The following is a 17,985-nucleotide window of genomic DNA, read 5'->3' on the forward strand; positions in this document are numbered from 1 at the left end:
AAGGATTGAGTCCTCTGATTTGATTCTTTTCTTCACTAAATGGCAGCCAAACAGAAATGAGACGTGAAACGATCCAACAGATGAGCAGCTAAACTGGGACTTCAAACTCCAGCCAATTTCACTCCAACCACTCTCTTAATGAGAAGCTGAACATTCTTGCTGGTAATTAAAGCCATTACTTAATTCCATGGTGTGTTGCTGCTCTCATTCTGCCACAGCAAACATTTCCAAAACTGTTGATTTTTCTGTTTTTTCTAAGAACACCATCAAAATGTTTTGGTGACCTGAGCAGACTGACCTCACCGAGACCTTCACCTTTCTTTATTTTCAGATATTGTGTGATGGGCACAGGTAAGCTGGTCACATGGCGGGTTGTTTTGTGTCTCATTGTTTGTCTGCTAATTAAGGAAAAAGAGACAACAAAGGTGCCTGAGTCAAGTTAATTAAAAATAAGACAATTAGCAGCAAAATCAGGTCACTAATGACGAAGATGGTTAGAATGAAAACCTGCAGCCACTGCGGCCCTCCAGGACTGGAGTTCAACACTCATGGTCTAAATACTTCTATAAAAAAGAGAAATCAGTTTTTAATTTTTAATAAATTTACAGACTTTTCCGAGAACATGTTTTCACTTTGTCATTATGGGTTATTGATTGTAGACTGATGGACAAATATGGTGGATTTATCTATTTAAATCTGCAACACAAAAAAGTGTGTAGAAAGTGAAGGGCTCTCAATGCCTTCTGGATTAACTGTATTTTTTTTTTGTTCTTTATTCACCTTATACAATTTCTTGTATTAGGAATTTGTCAGTTTTCGCATACCCCTTGGGGTCAGAGAGCAGGGTCAGCCATTGTACAGCACCCCTGGAGCAATTACAGGTTAAGGGCCTTGCTCAAGGGCCCAGCAGAGCAGTGGCCTTTTTGGCAGTGACGGGGATTCGAACCGGCAACCTTCTGGATACCAGCACAGATCCTTAGCCTCAGAGCCACCATTCCGCCCTGTAAATTTATAATGTAATGATTCAGTGTTTAGAAAGTGCAATAAGTAGTGCTGATCAGTGCACAGCTCAACAGCCCTGGGTTCAAATCCCTGCCTGGCATGCATGTTCTTCCCATTCTCCGTGAGTTTTCCTCCAACATTCCAAAAAGATGAGTGTTAGGTTAACTGGCAGATATCAATTTGTCCAGTGTGCATATGTGTGGATACATGTGAGTGGCACCCCATACAGATTTGGTAACTGAATGTGCTCAGTATATAACGGGCTCCAGCTTCCCATGTTCCTGCATTAATTAACAATTTAGGAAATCGCCAGATGGATGATTCTTTAAAGGTAAATACAGTGGTGTGAAAAACTATTTGCCCCCTTTCTGATTTCTTATTCTTTTGCATGTTTGTCACACAAAATGTTTCTGATCATCAAACACATTTAACCATTAGTCAAATATAACACAAGTAAACACAAAATGCAGTTTTTAAATGATGGTGTTTATTATTTAGGGAGAAAAAAAAATCCAAACCTACATGGCCCTGTGTGAAAAAGTAATTGCCCCCTTGTTAAAAAATAACCTAACTGTGGTGTATCACACCTGAGTTCAATTTCCGTAGCTACCCCCAGGCCTGATTACTGCCACACCTGTTTCAATCAAGAAATCACTTAAATAGGAGCTGCCTGACACAGAGAAGTAGACCAAAAGCACCTCAAAAGCTAGACATCATGCGAAGATCCAAAGAATTCAGGAACAAATGAGAACAGAAGTAATTGAGATCTATCAGTCTGGTAAAGGTTATAAAGCCATTTCTAAAGCTTTGGGACTCCAGCGAACCACAGTAAGAGCCATTATCCACAAATGGCAAAAACATGGAACAGTGGTGAACCTTCCCAGGAGTGGCCGGCCGACCAAAATTACCCCAAGAGCGCAGAGACGACTCATCCGAGAGGTCACAAAAGACCCCAGGACAACGTCTAAAGAACTGCAGGCCTCACTTGCCTTAATTAAGGTCAGTGTTCACGACTCCACCATAAGAAAGAGACTGGGCAAAAACGGCCTGCATGGCAGATTTCCAAGACGCAAACCACTGTTAAGCAAAAAGAACATTAGGGCTCATCTCAATTTTGCTAAGAAACATCTCAATGATTGCCAAGACTTTTGGGAAAGTACCTTGTGGACTGATGAGTCAAAAGTTGAACTTTTTGGAAGGCAAATGTCCCGTTACATCTGGCGTAAAAGGAACACAGCATTTCAGAAAAAGAACATCATACCAACAGTAAAATATGGTGGTGGTAGTGTGATGGTCTGGGGTTGTTTTGCTGCTTCAGGACCTGGAAGGCTTGCTGTGATAGATGGAACCATGAATTCTACTGTCTACCAAAAAATCCTGAAGGAGAATGTCCGGCCATCTGTTCGTCAACTCAAGCTGAAGCGATCTTGGGTGCTGCAACAGGACAATGACCCAAAACACACCAGCAAATCCACCTCTGAATGGCTGAAGAAAAACAAAATGAAGACTTTGGAGTGGCCTAGTCAAAGTCCTGACCTGAATCCAATTGAGATGCTATGGCATGACCTTAAAAAGGCGGTTCATGCTAGAAAACCCTCAAATAAAGCTGAATTACAACAATTTTGCAAAGATGAGTGGGCCAAAATTCCTCCAGAGCGCTGTAAAAGACTCATTGCAAGTTATCGCAAACGCTTGATTGCAGTTATTGCTGCTAAGGGTGGCCCAACCAGTTATTAGGTTCAGGGGGCAATTACTTTTTCACACAGGGCCATGTAGGTTTGGATTTTTTTTCTCCCTAAATAATAAAAACCATCATTTAAAAACTGCATTTTGTGTTTACTTGTGTTATATTTGACTAATGGTTAAATGTGTTTGATGATCAGAAACATTTTGTGTGACAAACATGCAAAAGAATAAGAAATCAGGAAGGGGGCAAATAGTTTTTCACACCACTGTAATGCTGTGCTTACTGCTGATACATAGCATTCTTCAACCTGATTAATACAATTCAGGGTCACAGTAGGTCAGGCCATGGACACGGTGTCAGTTTACTGCAGGGTGCCCTCCTGCACACATCTACACTCACAAGGAGCCAATTTCTAGACACCAGATTATATAACCTGCACTTCTTTGGAGATGGGGAAGGAAATCCAGAGTACCTGAAAGAAAACCCAGACAGACACAAAGAAAATGTGCGAATTCCATTGTGACAAACAACAAGCGTGATATTAAAACCCAGGATGGTGAATCAGTGAGGCAGCAGCACTAAACATTACACCCCCATGCTGCCTAGCAACTCACATCTTTTTTTATTAATATTAAAAAAAATTGCCTTACTAAATAGGACAGTTTAATATGTAACCACAAGGGGGCACCACTGAGCCCCAAACCACACAGCACAGTACAATTTTATTTGTCACTAACATGTTTTCTAATGAACACTGCCCAAATACACAAGTACAAAATAAAAGATTCTCTTCTCTGTCTGTCCTTCCTTCCTTCTTTCCTCCAAGTGAGTGTCACCCGCTGCCTTCCAACTTTGACTCACTGAGGAGATGTGGTGGGCTCCTTTTAAAGCAGACCTGGGAATGCTTTCTGGTGTCGCAGCAGTAGTCATCCTGAGTACTTCTGGCTCATATGGAAACCAGGGCCGTTTTCCTCCTGACAGTGCCCTCTTTCAGCAAACAAAGACCACAACATGGCTGCTCTTCTAAAGTCCAATTCCTATGCAACCCTGTGAGAGTCCTAACTGGAACCAACCTGGAGGGACACTGCCACCTATTGTGTTGGGGAATGAAGTGCCTCTGGCATCCATGTTTGCCCAGTTCATCCATGAGTATTTTACCCCGAGTAGGGTAAGGATCGACAACCATCCCGGCAGGGTTGCAGCTCCATCTGTGCTGTCCTTCCCTTATGGCCTTCTGGTTGGGTAATGTTTTCCACTCTGTCCCAGTCGGGAATGCTGGTCTATTCACCTTGGCATCTACAGGTAGTGAGATTAAAATGTTGTGCCTTCACATATTACTTGTTTCTATTAGCGTCTGATCACTGTGCTTTGCTATATTTGTTCATTTACTCATCCATAAAAAGCACACACTAACACAGTTCGACATTCAAGATAAAACACAACACAGGATATCCCTGACTGATGGGAACGAGTTCCATTTATAGCTCTGTTACAATAGATTTGGGTTTTGGGAATTAATTCAAGTCACGGGTCAGCAGCCGTTCCCGCGCAGTGTGCCAGGAAACAGCTACTGTATTTCACAATTTACAGTGAATTAGTGTGTCATGAGGATTTTCAAAGTTTGATAGTTTGAAGTTGTGACTTGTGCCAACTCCACTATGCCAGGAAGAAATTAATGTTACTTCCACTAACATCTGTTGTGTGTGGTGTGGTTAAGTCACTGAGCAAGATAAATTGCTTACACCTACAGCTGGCATTTTCAAGAGTAACACATACCATCAATACTCCTCTGCTCAAGCACAGGATTGGCTTTAGGATGGTGGAAAACATCAGCCAATGGAAACACTGTGTTGAACCATCTAACGCTTGAGATTAACAGGCAGGAAAAGCTGATGTTAAGGGCAGATATGCAGAAAAAGCTTTGATATTTAAAATGTGAAAAGTCCAAACTTAAGTCTTCAAGCTTGCAAAAGGTCACAAACACAAGGAATCATCAAGGAGCAGTGTGACCTTTAGGGGGCATCTCAGAGTTTCAAACCCCAGACAAAACCACTCAGATGCCATTTCTTCTTAATCTGAAACATTGCCTTCCAATACATAATACTGTATCTTCTCCTCCATGCCTCTCGGGAGAGTTTTGTCCTCCTCCTCTCCCTGCTCCAGCTTTCCAACCTTGGAATACTTCTGGTGCCATTATATTGCACAGAGGAAGCACTTTTGGGTCAGGCAAAAGTCCCTTCAAATAGAGATATCTGTTCTTGACAGCTCTCTCTTGCAGCTCCCAATGCGCCCAGCAGGCCTGTCCAACAGGACTACAGTTCCCAGGTTGCCCTGCGGGTGTGCGCATGGTTGATCCGTCTAGCAACTTGGGGAGCATCCAGGTCTGATAAGCAATCTCCAGCTGTCCTTTTGTCTCATTGCACTCTTTTGATTTTCACTAGCACACCAGCCAACCTGTTAGGGAGGACACAAGTTAGATTTAGTCAATTCGAAAGGAATAAAAATTGATGTGAGGCAGATCTTGGATTTTGTTATATCTGACCATTTTATTTGATGTAGAAATACTGGTAACTACAGCTAAAGAGAAGCATATTTATATATATCTTGTCATGTTTGGGTGGCAGAGTTGCGCAAGGGACAGGAAGACGAGACCAGGTTTCCAGGAAAGAAGAACTTTATTGCTGATCAGGCAAATAGGAGTTTATCTTCAACACACAATCGTCCTACTCTATCTCACTTCTTTAGTTTAAGCCTTCCAATAACAGAAAAAAATATCTTTTCTTCAACATCATCCTCTGTTCTACGCTGCTGCAGGACTTGATGCCACTGCTCTACTCCACGCTCTTTTGCATTCCTTAGGAAAGACACCAGAGATACTGGAAGCCATAAAGTCCAAGGACAAAACAATTCTGTCTTCATATTTGACTGTCCAGGACAAACATATTCTGTAGAATGCCCAGGAGATGGTGGGCGGTGTAGAGGTGATTCACTTTTCTTAAGGAACAGGACCCAATACGATGTTAATCAATTTAACTGCTTTTTGGAAGAAAGTGCCAAGGAGCCATAGCAGGTTAGCTTGCATTTTTGATTAATTAGTCAAATCACTTTCTTTTATGCAGTACATGTTGCAATAGTAAGCAGATTAAAAATAAGGAACTTTCTAAATATCTGGAGCGGATACACTGCTTGATAACGCTCCACTAAATGAGAAACCACAGCTTAACCCATCTCTGACCTAATGTACTTTTTCTTCTTTTTCTTTTTACTTGTAGCAGACATTTTTTTAAGCTTTACCATCAGTTGCACTCCCATAAATCATTGCACCCTTAATGTTTCCTTTCTTGACATGACTTTATTCAACTTCTAACGAAAGGCAATCAGGCCTACAAATCTTGCGTTATAGAAAAACGATCTTTTCCCCCACAGCAGTCAGAAACAAGGTCTCCAAAACTGTGACTATGTCTGATTTTGTCTTTTGCCTTTGTGTTACAACTGATCCCTCAGAGGTTTACTTTCTCCAGGGATGCTGCTGACTGGAGTTCTTGTTTTTGTCTCCTCTGTTGTAATTATCCATATCTCATCAGTAATATTAAAGGACTGTTAGACATGCGTGTATAGGGAGTATCTTCAGGGAAATAACTCAGAATGTAATACTACTCTGAAACGTGATGTGGCACTGGTGGTATCTTCTCCTGTTTTTCTCATAGACATGAGGACATCTGACCTGAAGACTAACGTCACCTCCTCCTTCCTTCCACCATCTTCCATATGTAAGATGCTGCAAAGCCAGAGGTCAGTATTCAGTTTTGGACCTGAGTCGATTGTGCACAGAAGCACTGACTGCACAAGTTAACCTTTGTTTCTTTCATTTATTTTGATATATTTTGGGCCACACAATTGATCAGGGTTTGCTGTACCATGCTCCAAATCTTTAATTTGTTTTGTGGTCTTCTATTACAGGACATACATTGTTAGGATACTTTTATATCATTCAGTTTGAAATTGCTTTGTGTTTTGCCTAAAGAAATGTATAACCAGTTAGGGGCACCAATGAGCCCCAGATGCCAGACACAATCACACCCAACACAGTCACGGGTTCAAATATTGTCCTTTTTATTAATCATGGTACCTTAACAAACAGGTAAGCAAAATCAAAGTACCACAGACACACTCCACTCCTCCAAAGAGTTTTGTCCTCTGCCTCCTAACACTGACTCCCCAGGTAAGACAGAGCAGTTCTTTTTAAACTGGACCCTAAAGTACTTCCAGTGCCAGGGCATCGCCCATTGGAAACACTTCCGGGTCAAGCACAAGTCTGCAAGAGTGGCGCACCCACGGAATCCAACAGGGCTGCTCCACACCACTACAGTTTCCAGTATGCCATGTTGGTGCTGAAGCCCAGGGATCCTACCATTTAATGTATTGGGGAACAGATAGTCTGGGCCGATTGCCTCCCTCTGTCTTTTCATTATACTAAGGATCTATAGTCCATCCCAGCCGGTATGCAAGCAAACCCACTTCCGCAAGGGCATCGATAGTCTTTGCCTTTCTTCTTCTGCCTTCGATGGGCTGGCCTCCTTTCCAGGTAAGAAATCTTGCACCATCCCAGTCAAGATGTCCACTCATACATATCATTCCATCATAAGAGACAGAGGTGACAAAATGAAAATGACTAAAATATGGAACAAGGACAAAACTGGGAAATCAGAAAAAACCTTTCGACAAAGCCAGAAATACAATCAAAATGCAGATTCAAAAAATAAGGAGAAAATCGCAGCCAGGAATTCATTTTAGTTTGTCATTAATTAAAGGGTTGCTTACCCTGAAATTAATAGGATTGACCTTTACACTGTTGCTCATTTGACATCAGTATTGAGCATGTCCCAGGGAATTCCAAGATGTGTTTCCATAATAAATCACACAAAAACATATATAACAATTCTGAATAATCACTAGAACAAACACCAAAATGTAAAAATATCAGAGATACTTTTTTTTTTTACTATGTGTTTTAAGTATTCTGTATCTTTATGTAGGTTTAATACGTATGCAAGTAAAATTCAGGGCTAATATTAAAAGTGCCAGAGTGCTCGCTGAAGCGAGGCTATCAAATGAAAATGCCATTAACAGACACTTGGACTTGAACCCAGTATATGCAGGCTTAAAAAGATGAATACCCACATAATAAATAAGACTTTATGACCAACACCCACCAAATCCCACCCACCAAACCCCCCATTTCTCATTTTTTTACATACTACCTTTGATTCCTGTATGTCTAATCATTTTCCTCTGATGATGGCTCCTGGAAGGAGTTGAAAGCACAGGAGTAAAAAACTATTTTAAGATATGTGACTCGTCTCCCTGTGTGGATTTCTAGCTACAAATATGCAAACCATATCACAGACCTTTGCTTCCAATTGGTAATTTGTATAATTGTATTTTGCCTGTATTACAGTACTTAGTGAAGAGCGCTATATAAAAATAAACTGAACCAAATTCAATATTCCTACATCACTAGAGAAGCTAGAATTCACACAGAAGAGAGGAAGGCTGTTACAGTCAGGAACTGGCTGCTCCTGAGACCTCAAAATTAAGCCTGGAAATTTCTAGGCCTAGTCTTATACTATCGGAGATTTGTACAGGGCTTTGCAAGTGTGGCAGTTTCTCTATGGCAACTACTGTGGAAAAGTGAACCCTTTAAGTGGGGCACTGTAGAGTCGGAATTATTTCAACACTTGAAGAATGCCTTGTGCCAGACCATAGTATTCAATGAGAGCTTACCTGTTACACTGAACACTGACACCAGGGGGGTCGTGATTAGAGCGATGCTATCTCAGTGACATCCTCAAAGTGAGTGGTGGTGACCTATTACAGCTGTTGATTACATAAATCAGTGCTTCTGTTGTGTTACACAAAGGCAACTACTCGTAGTGGAGGAAGTCACTAACAATTCAATCACTCCCTCTGTGGCCTTATATCTAATATCTCATCTCAGTTGCTTTTCCTGGTGAGGGCCAAGGCGGTGGCAGGCCTAACAGGTCAGGCCAGCTACAGATTTCAGCTCTTCCATGTGAATTCCCAGGTGTTCCCTTGCCAGCCAAGAGACAAAATCCCTCCAGCATGTCCTGGGTCTGCCGCAGGGTCTCCATTCAGTGAGACGTGCCCAGGGCAACTCTAGGGGGAAGCTGCCTGGGGGGGGGGCATCTTTTTGACATGGCCAAACTTCTTCAACTGGACCGTCTCACTACAAAGGAGCAGCAATTCCACTTTGAGGCACTCCCAAATCAGAGTTTCTCACCCTGCTACGGAGTGTCAGCCCTGCCACCCTGTGAAAAAAACTAATTTCTGCTTGGACATGTGATCTCATTCTTTCAGTCATTGTCCACAGTTCATGACTGTTCATATGTGAGGAGAGGGGTGTTAGACTGAGCATTAAACCAAGAACTTCGTCTTTAGACTCAGCTCCACATTCACCACAACAGAGTGATACAGAAATGACAGCACAGGGGCCTCATGTATAACGCCGTGCGTAGAACTCACACTATAACATGGCATAAGCACAAAAGATGGAATGTGTGTATGCACAGAAAAATCCAGATGCAGGAATCTGTACGTACGCAAACTTTCACGTTCTTCCACTACATAAATCCCGATCAGCGTGAAAAGTAACGCACGTGCACGCGCCTTCTGTCCCGCCCCAACTCCTCCCAGAATTACGCCTCTTTGAATATGCAAATCAATATAAATAGCCTTCTGTGAAAAGACAATGGGAAAAGCACGGGGGGAAATATAAGAATTTCAGCAAATACCAAGTGGAGGCAAAGGAAAAACGTACTATTTGTTGGTTTAAACAGTGATATAAACAACAAAAGGAAGTTGATTGAGTGACAGAGTGTCGGAGAAACTCGAAGGCTCAAGTTCACAAAGTCGCACAGTGCCCAAAATAAAAAAGAAATCACATATCAAAGTCGCCGTGAAAAGGCGAGTCGTAGCCCACCGTCTGAGTGTTATATGAAAGCTTATTAGGGTACAGACAAAAAAATAGGCACACAGTGGGGAAAAAAGCACGAAATGTCAACTTTAATCTCGAAATTTCCACTTTAATCACATAGTTTATTTTGCCATTAAAGTAGAACATCATAAACTTCATCTTAAAATCGTTTAATTTGCTAGTTTCTCAAATCCCATTGTAACTAAAGTGGCACATTAAATGCTTTGTTCTGTATTTGATCTTCTATGTACTCTACATGTGTGAATCACTACCTGCTTCTTAAACGGGCTTTCTCTTTCTCCGACAGGACGCAGAATCCATTACATTCGTGATATTACAGCTCTCTGAATAATTAAAATACTGAGATGTATACGTGATATCTTTTTTCATGATGATAGGAATGAAAGCATGTTATTAAACATGGGAACACGGAGGCGCAGTGCTTGTTCATGTCTCACGCGAGAGGCTTGCGACGCCATGCGTGACCTTCGATGAAATAATTTATCACAGCAGTAACTGTCTCTTTCAAACGTACTAACCTCCAATTCCTGTCCTTACTTTTCTTTCTCCAAAACCCAATCGCCACACAGTCAGCTATATAGACATGAAGCCATCTGTAAGCTTAGAACTCTGATTCTTCAAAACTTTTATGGAACATTGAAATATCTTCGTAGTACATGTTTAATTATTCTATCCATCTCTCCTTCCAGTGTCGCGTCAGCACCAGCAAGAATACAACGCAATGCAGGAACAATCCCTGAACTAGGTAGCGCTCCGGCACCGTGTCCTCACATGTTTAATTATTAACAATACAGATTATTTAAATGAAGTTAAAGTTTTATCTGTATAATATAATCAACATATTTTGCTGCATTTCATCTTAAAAATGATATCGTCATCATATGTAAATACGCGCTTCATAAAGTGGCGCAGGTTGTGCAATATTATAACTGTAGTGCAAGTTTACAGTGAGGTAATTGTACTTATAAGTACAAACAGTTCCACAAGGAGCACTTGATGGACTGATTGAGTGCGTTTAGAGTTCTTGGGATGAAACTTTTTCTAAACCGCGAAGTCCGTACAGGGAAGTCTCTGAAGCGTTTTGCCTTGGCTCAGGCAGTGTCTGCTTCATGCTGTGTACCGATAATTCTCTTTCCAATTAGCTGCTGCTGTGATTCCCCACTCAGATACAGTGATATAAATACTCCGAGTGGTGCAGTGAGAGTAATATGGAAAAAGATGATCTGCTGTGGCAACCCTTAACGGGATCAGCTGAAAGAAGAAGAAGATGCAGTGAGAGTTACAACGCTAAAGCAGTTATGGTATTTGTAATACTATGGCTATTCCCTGGACCATTATATTGCTGCAGGTTAATTACAACGAGATACATTACACTAATAAACAATATGCAGTGTCGCAGATTGAGGCCCTTGCCGTCCTCTTGAACCCTCTGACTTGACTCCAGACACCAGGTAAAAGTCCAAATATTACCTTTATTTGAACAATTATGTGCACAAAGCACCCTCCACTCCACAATACTCATATAACTAATCAATACACTAATCACTACAATAATCAATCCTCCACACTCCCAGACACTTCGCCACCCTTCCTCCCAGCTCAGCTCAGCGTACTGGTTTCCCAGAGTCCTTTATATAGTCCCTGACCCGGAAGTGTTTCTCCCTTCTGTCCATGTGATCATGAACACTTCCGGGTCAGATAAAAGGCTCCCTTGTTCAACCCGGAAGCACGTTGTTTCCTCTTGTCATGTGATCATGACGCACCTCCGGGTTATAGGGCAAGTAAGAGTCCGGCAGCCTCCCCACAGCGACTCCTGGTGGTCCCCATGGTATCCAGCAGGGCTGTGCATATAAACTACAAAGTCCATGAGGCCCTGCTGGAATTCGGGGAACGTCCATGCTGTTGGGAGAGCTCCACCTGGCGGCCTGGGGGTGATGGCAGGAATATTTAGCCGCCACACACCACAGCAGTTAATTTCAGTGTATTTATAAAACCGCGTCAGGAATGTGGAGCTAAGAAAGTAAGGGTGACCACACAGGAACAGTAGCACTGCTTTGACGCTGGGTGCCGCCAGTCTGCAAAACTGAGCGGAGAAATTGCGTACGCCAAGGTATAAGGTACCGTGGAAATGTGTGTGGCTTTACGCCAAGTTTAGGTTTTATACATCGCGATTTGAGCATGGAAACGGGAGTACGCAACATTTCTGTGCGTACGCACCGTTTATACATGAGGCCCCAGCTCTCGCCACTCCAATCTCACATTTTTTTTCATCTAATATATTTAGCTCAATGTGCGTTTGTCTTTTTCTGGTATGCAAATCCGTAAGGTTTATCCTGAATCTGCTAAATTTTGCATAGATGACCCTTTTGCACAGGGGAGGGCCTTAGGCTGTTTTGCGCTGAACTTTTTTCTCTTGGGGAACTTTTGAAAATGACACCGTTTCTTTTCATTGTTTATTCTTTCGGACAACTTGAAACTAATTCAATCGCAACAAAACTTGACTATAGCAGTGGATTTACAGATCATGTGGGGCATACTGTATGTACAGATCTTGTTGGCACTCTTTTACCAAAAAAATAAACAATTTAACAGTTAACTCAGCGTTTCCCAACCTTTAAGTATCTGCAACCCAAGTTTTCATAACAGCGCCCCCCTAATGTTTTTTTAAAATACCAATTTGTTCTTTTTTTAATTAATGATATATCATAGATACATATTTTATTATACCTACTTAACTTTTATCGACATTTATCTAAGCTCTATATTTATTTTTCTAGTATCAGAATGTAGTTTAAGTTAATTTGTTTTGGTTTTAATAGATATGTTTTTCATATTTTCGATTCTTGTTTTCTTTTTTTTACATTTTCGCACCCCCCTTTTTGTTACTTTGCGCCCCCCCAAGGGGGGCCCGCCCCACAGTTAACTCTTATTTAACTCTAATAAACAATTTATAACATTTTCTTTTATTTAAAGACCCGTTCATTAAAATATAGAAAGGTGTTTATTGGTAGAGTGTATTTTTGCATATTTTGCATTTCGAAGAAATTAACCAGTACTGGCAGCTAAAACACTGCTTAAAAAAAAAAAAAAAAAAAAAAAAAAAAAAAAAATATATATATATATATATATATATATATATATATATATATATATATATAAATATATACTTTTATCTTTTTAAAAAACATTTGCATCTTTAATTGTGCAACTGTTGCAGTGTTAAAATATAATTATCCATCCCTTCATTATCCAACCCGCTATATTCTAACTACAGGGTCATGGAGGTCTACTGGAGCCAATCCCAGCCAACACAGGGCGCAAGGCAGGAAACAAACCCCGGGCAGGGCACCAGCCCACCGCAGTAAAATATAATTCATTAATGTTATGTATTTTAAGGAAGGTCTTTTTTCTAGTGTACTAACTAGTTATTTCTGTTCAGCGCATAAGCGCAAACAACAGTCAGAGTCCTTCCCCCAACTTGAAGTCGTAGGGAAACAACCCTCTCGTCCAACGGGGACTTCCCCAACATACAGGCCTCGAGCCAGGGGGCCATAAGCAAGACCACCACTGCCCGACACCTCTCACCCACAGCAACTCCAGAATGGAACAAAGTCCAGCCTCTCTCAAGAGGAATGGTTCCAGAGCCCAGACCATGCGTAGAGGTGAGCCCGACTATATCTAGCTGGTACCTCTCAACCTCTTGCACCAGTTCAAGCTCCTTCCCCGCCCGAGAGGTAACATTCCATGTCCCAAAAGCCAGTTTCGGCAACCGAGGATCGGAACGCCAGAGTTCCCGCCTTCAGCTACCACCCATATCACATTGCACCTGACCCCTATGGCCTCTCTTGCAGGTGGTGGGCCCACAAGAGAGCAGAACCACGTTGCTCCTTTGGGCTGAGCCCGGCTGGGCCCCGTGGTCGAAGGTCCAGCCACCAGGCGCTCACCAGCGAGCCCCTCCCCTGGGCCTGGCTCCAGGGTTAGGCCCCGGGTACCCTTTCCTGGGCAAGGGAAACGCCGATCCTTGATTTAACTCCATATGGGGTCTCAGGTTCGAGTTAGTCTGGATCTTCACCTCAGACCTGTTTGCCTTGGGAAGCCCTACCAGGAGCATGTAGCTCCCGACAACATAGCTCTGTGGATCACTACACCGCGCAAACCCTTCTGCCACGGCAAGGCCTCGATCCAAGAAAGGACAACATGACCTATACACGGCATATACACGGCATATTTAAACTGTTGACTGCTTTGTCAAGTTATTTTATTGCAGTGCACAGCATTTCATAGATAGAATCACTAAACTTGATAAATGTTGGTGAGTTACACAGGAACCCAAGTAGTGTTTGACCCTTTCACTTAAAGTGTATTGAACCATCTTCCTTTTTAATAAAGGTAGTGAGCTGTCTCATCTTTTTAATTTCCTTATCTCCACTACAACTAACTGATATAATTTTCTTCTGAATCTATAAATCTGCCTCTGTTTGGCTATCAGAATTTTAAGTGCAAGATTTAAAAAATCAGCTTACTTCGATATTTTTTCATACGTTATGTTTCAAACGGTTTTTGGGGAGCATTTCTCAGGTATAATAAGCTGCCTTACTTTATGTCCTGGAGACTATAAAGGCTCTGCTAGGTTTGGCCTGGGATGTCCAGCCTCTATTTATAAAGAGTCCTCCATCGCTCAGGTTTCTCCACGTACAGAAAACATAAAGTCGCGGCAGATGTCTGATTTATGGCGGAGTGTTTAACAGCGTGCTTTCAGTTATCGGCCATTTGTCCAGTACTTTACATTGGGCTGTTATACTGCCATATACTGAGATGCACCCACAGACAGCCTGAAAAAATTGCACAGCCATTACGTCATTTATTAACAAAAAGGTTTCCATCCAAGGAGTTTTTGCGAAAAAATATTTAGCGCTTCAATTTTTTTTACCGATATAGCTGATGGAAATGCTAATTATCGATAAAATGTTGTACATGTCGACATAATATTTTTCCGTTTAACTTTAGCGCATAAATTCCATATCGATACTTCAGATGTCGCAAAAACTACATTGGAAACACTTTTTGTCGGAAAAAAGGGCTTTAGCGCAAATAAATGTGTCACATTTTCATCACGTGCAATCAAAACGAGAATGGCGGAGCGGTTCTCATGGTCTGATGAAGAGAGTTTTTTTTTTTGATTAAACGTCGTTATTTTGTATTAATTCAAATTTCAGTTTTAATTAAAAACCTTAAGGGAAGCAGGTTAATTCAGTTGTTATCGCACTGAGAAGGGATGTTAAAAGGTAGGCTCTCCTGTACAGATCCGATGCTGCAAACACAGCTGCATCATGGGCACTTCCAGGAGTGCCAACGCAAATGTCTCGTATCATGCACCTGTCATCAACAAGGGCCTGGAGAACAATAGATGGCCACCCTTTGCGATTAATGTAATCGCGGTAGCCTTCCGTCGGGGGAAGAATAGGCACATGCGTGCCATCCAGCGCACCGTAAATCTGTGGCACAAGATGCACCAAGGAATTGCGGTATGCAATTTCATTGGCCTCCGCTACAGTCGGAAGTCTGATATAACGCCGCATTATTTTTCTTTAATAGCGGTGCACACAGCATATACACATCGATGGACGGTAGTTTTACTAACCCCGAAAGTTTCTCCAACTACTCTATACTCGGCGCAGGTTGCCAGCTTGTAAAGGGCGATGGCAATCCGCTTTTGGGTTGGAACCGGTGGTCGGTGGCAACCTGTGATGGGCGCAACATCAGGTCTGATGAATCCACACAACATCTCAAACGTCGGCCGTGTCATTATAAAATGTTGCAGCCAGAGATTTTCTGTTAAGTGTCTCTCCACCACCTCCTCCCTGAAGGTCTTATTCCGTCGTCTCTCCCATACCCGTGGGTTTCGTCGCACTGGGGTACTTTCTTCGAGCTCTAGGGCAATCAGACAAGCAACTGCTTCATTCTGCTGTCGTCTTCGGATATTATGCACAATTCCAATTATTTGTGAAACTGAAATAACAGTAAGCTGGCAAATTTCAAAAAACTGTCTGAATAATCTCTCCATTTCTTTGTTTCTTTGTTTAGTGGAGGGTGTGTAACGTGGAAAAGAAAAGGTAGATAATTTGCGACATACACAAAATTATGTATGGAAACGGCTCAAGGGCAGATTTTTTTCGCGATACTGTACAACAAAAGTTATGCGACAGTTCGTTTTGGGGTGGATGACGTCATCACGCACACCATTTTATCGATAAAAAGCCAGTTTGATGGAAACAGGCTGGAGACAGCAAATTTCGCACATTTTTTTTACGTATATTCTGTTTGTCGATAACAAAACGTCGCAAAAAACTTGATGGAAACTTAGTATCATTACCTACAGCTTAACGTTAGTTGTCCTTCGCAAATTTGCATTTTAAACATAAGCAATCAATTACACTTTGTACCGATCCACTTTGAAATGTAAAGGGATATCATCGTTACTAAATTAATATACTGTTTAAAGAGTAGTACTATTTGCATTTAAAACTACTTTAAAAATACAATTCCCTACAATATCTATTCAAGTACAGTAATAGAAGTAAACATAACTCATTACTGTGCGCCACGGAAAACATCTGTCTGACTCTGAACGTATACTCAATACATGTTACTAGTGATGTGTCGTTCGCGAACGAGCCGGCTCTAAGAGCCGATGCTTTGAAGCGAACGAGAGGAGCCGATGCCCGTCGAGCAGAGCCGAAGCTTCAGCGGCTCCTGCTCAGCTCTGCTGAAATTCCAGTCGGCAGGGGCGGGACTTTATTTATATGGGCACACAGAACATTGGCTCATAATGCCGGCTCGTTCACTAACGACACATCGGACTAGGATCGTACCATTATGTGAAAGAAGAAAGGGGGGCAGACTCTCCGAAGACAGCGAGTGTTGGTACAGGCCAGGTACGCTCTGTGTACCTGTCGCTGCGACAGACGAGGAGCCAGATTTAAATGCAAGCGCATCGTGAAGAAAAAAAGAAGAGTGAAGAATTGAGTGAAAGTCGAAAAAGAAGCAGCATCTGGCTGCATTTCAGTGATATTGCAGACTGCAAAGCTAAGTGCAGAATTTGTAATATGAAAATATCCGTTTGTGCAGGTTTGTTGTTGACCCAGCTCTGATATATAAGAACCACCCACCCATCCGTGCAACTGGAGGAGAGCGTGCCCTCTCTCCTGCCATCCACTGACCCTGGAAAAGAGCCAAGTACTTCTGCTGCAGCATCCACTGTCTTACCGAAAACTGCAGGTATAACACGGTCTTCAGTTCAAACCAAAATAAGCACATTTATTCCAAAACAAATGACGCCAAACAAACAAATAAGTGTCGATGAGGAGCTGGCCAAAATGATAGCTAGCGACTTTTAACCATTTTCAATTGTGGAGGACAGCGGATTTACAACTTTTGTACAGGCCTTAAACCCCATGTATGTTCTCCCTATCAGAAAAACTTTGTCCCAAACAATTATTCCATAACTATATATCTAAGGATGGAGTACAACACTGTGCTTTCAGAAACCACTGCTCTGGAAAAAAAGTAGCATTTAATAACAAAAGAGCTGTGGATGAGGCATTTCAAAGAATAAGTACAGCAGCAGCAAGATGCAACCCCAGCAGCCTGTCTGCTCCTCCATCAGAGGGCCAAGAGGAAGAAATTGGAGCAGTGGCGTGTTCACAGGAATCACAAGCTTCTGCTGTGTGGAGGCTCTTTGATGAAAGAGCAACAGGAGATGCTGAGGTCCTATCTTGAGGAGCACTTCATCCAAAGATCTGAAGACCCAGTGAGCTGGTGGGAGGCCAAGGCTGCAGTCTACCCACGCCTGGTTAAGGTAATGGTAGGAAGACTTTGCATTGTCGCTACATCGGTCCCCTCAGAAAGAGTCTTCTCAAAAACAGGACAAATAATCACGGAGAGGAGAAATCGCATCAGCCCATCTAAGCTGAGGCATCTGGCATTTCTGAATGCCAACCTGGCCTAAAAACTTTTATTCAAAGAGTCATAGTGTTGTGTTGTTGTTGTTGAGTTTGGCCTTTATTTAATTTGTTTGCTGTGGTTTTGTGTTAAGCTGTTCATTTAAAGCTTTTATTAAAATGTTAAACAATAGTAACTGTGTATTTATTGTAATGAAAAAATGCATAAAATACGTAATGTCTGAAAACAATGAATAAGAAATTGCTTAGGCTATACACAAACCATTCATAATTGCTTAATTAGGCTAAAATATAAGCATCCAAGTGATACTAAACGAAGA

At 41.9% G+C, this 17,985-nt stretch overlaps 1 protein-coding gene across 1 annotated transcript in view; it reads left to right on the top strand.

Annotated features, from left to right (window-relative positions):
• Positions 1-17,985, top strand: part of LOC114647906 (C4b-binding protein alpha chain-like) — a 522,597-nt gene that overhangs the window by 307,013 nt on the left and 197,599 nt on the right. The window lies entirely within an intron of this gene.

This window comes from Erpetoichthys calabaricus, chromosome 3 (assembly GCF_900747795.2).
Source record: "Erpetoichthys calabaricus chromosome 3, fErpCal1.3, whole genome shotgun sequence".
Taxonomy (NCBI): Eukaryota; Metazoa; Chordata; class Cladistia; order Polypteriformes; family Polypteridae; genus Erpetoichthys; species Erpetoichthys calabaricus.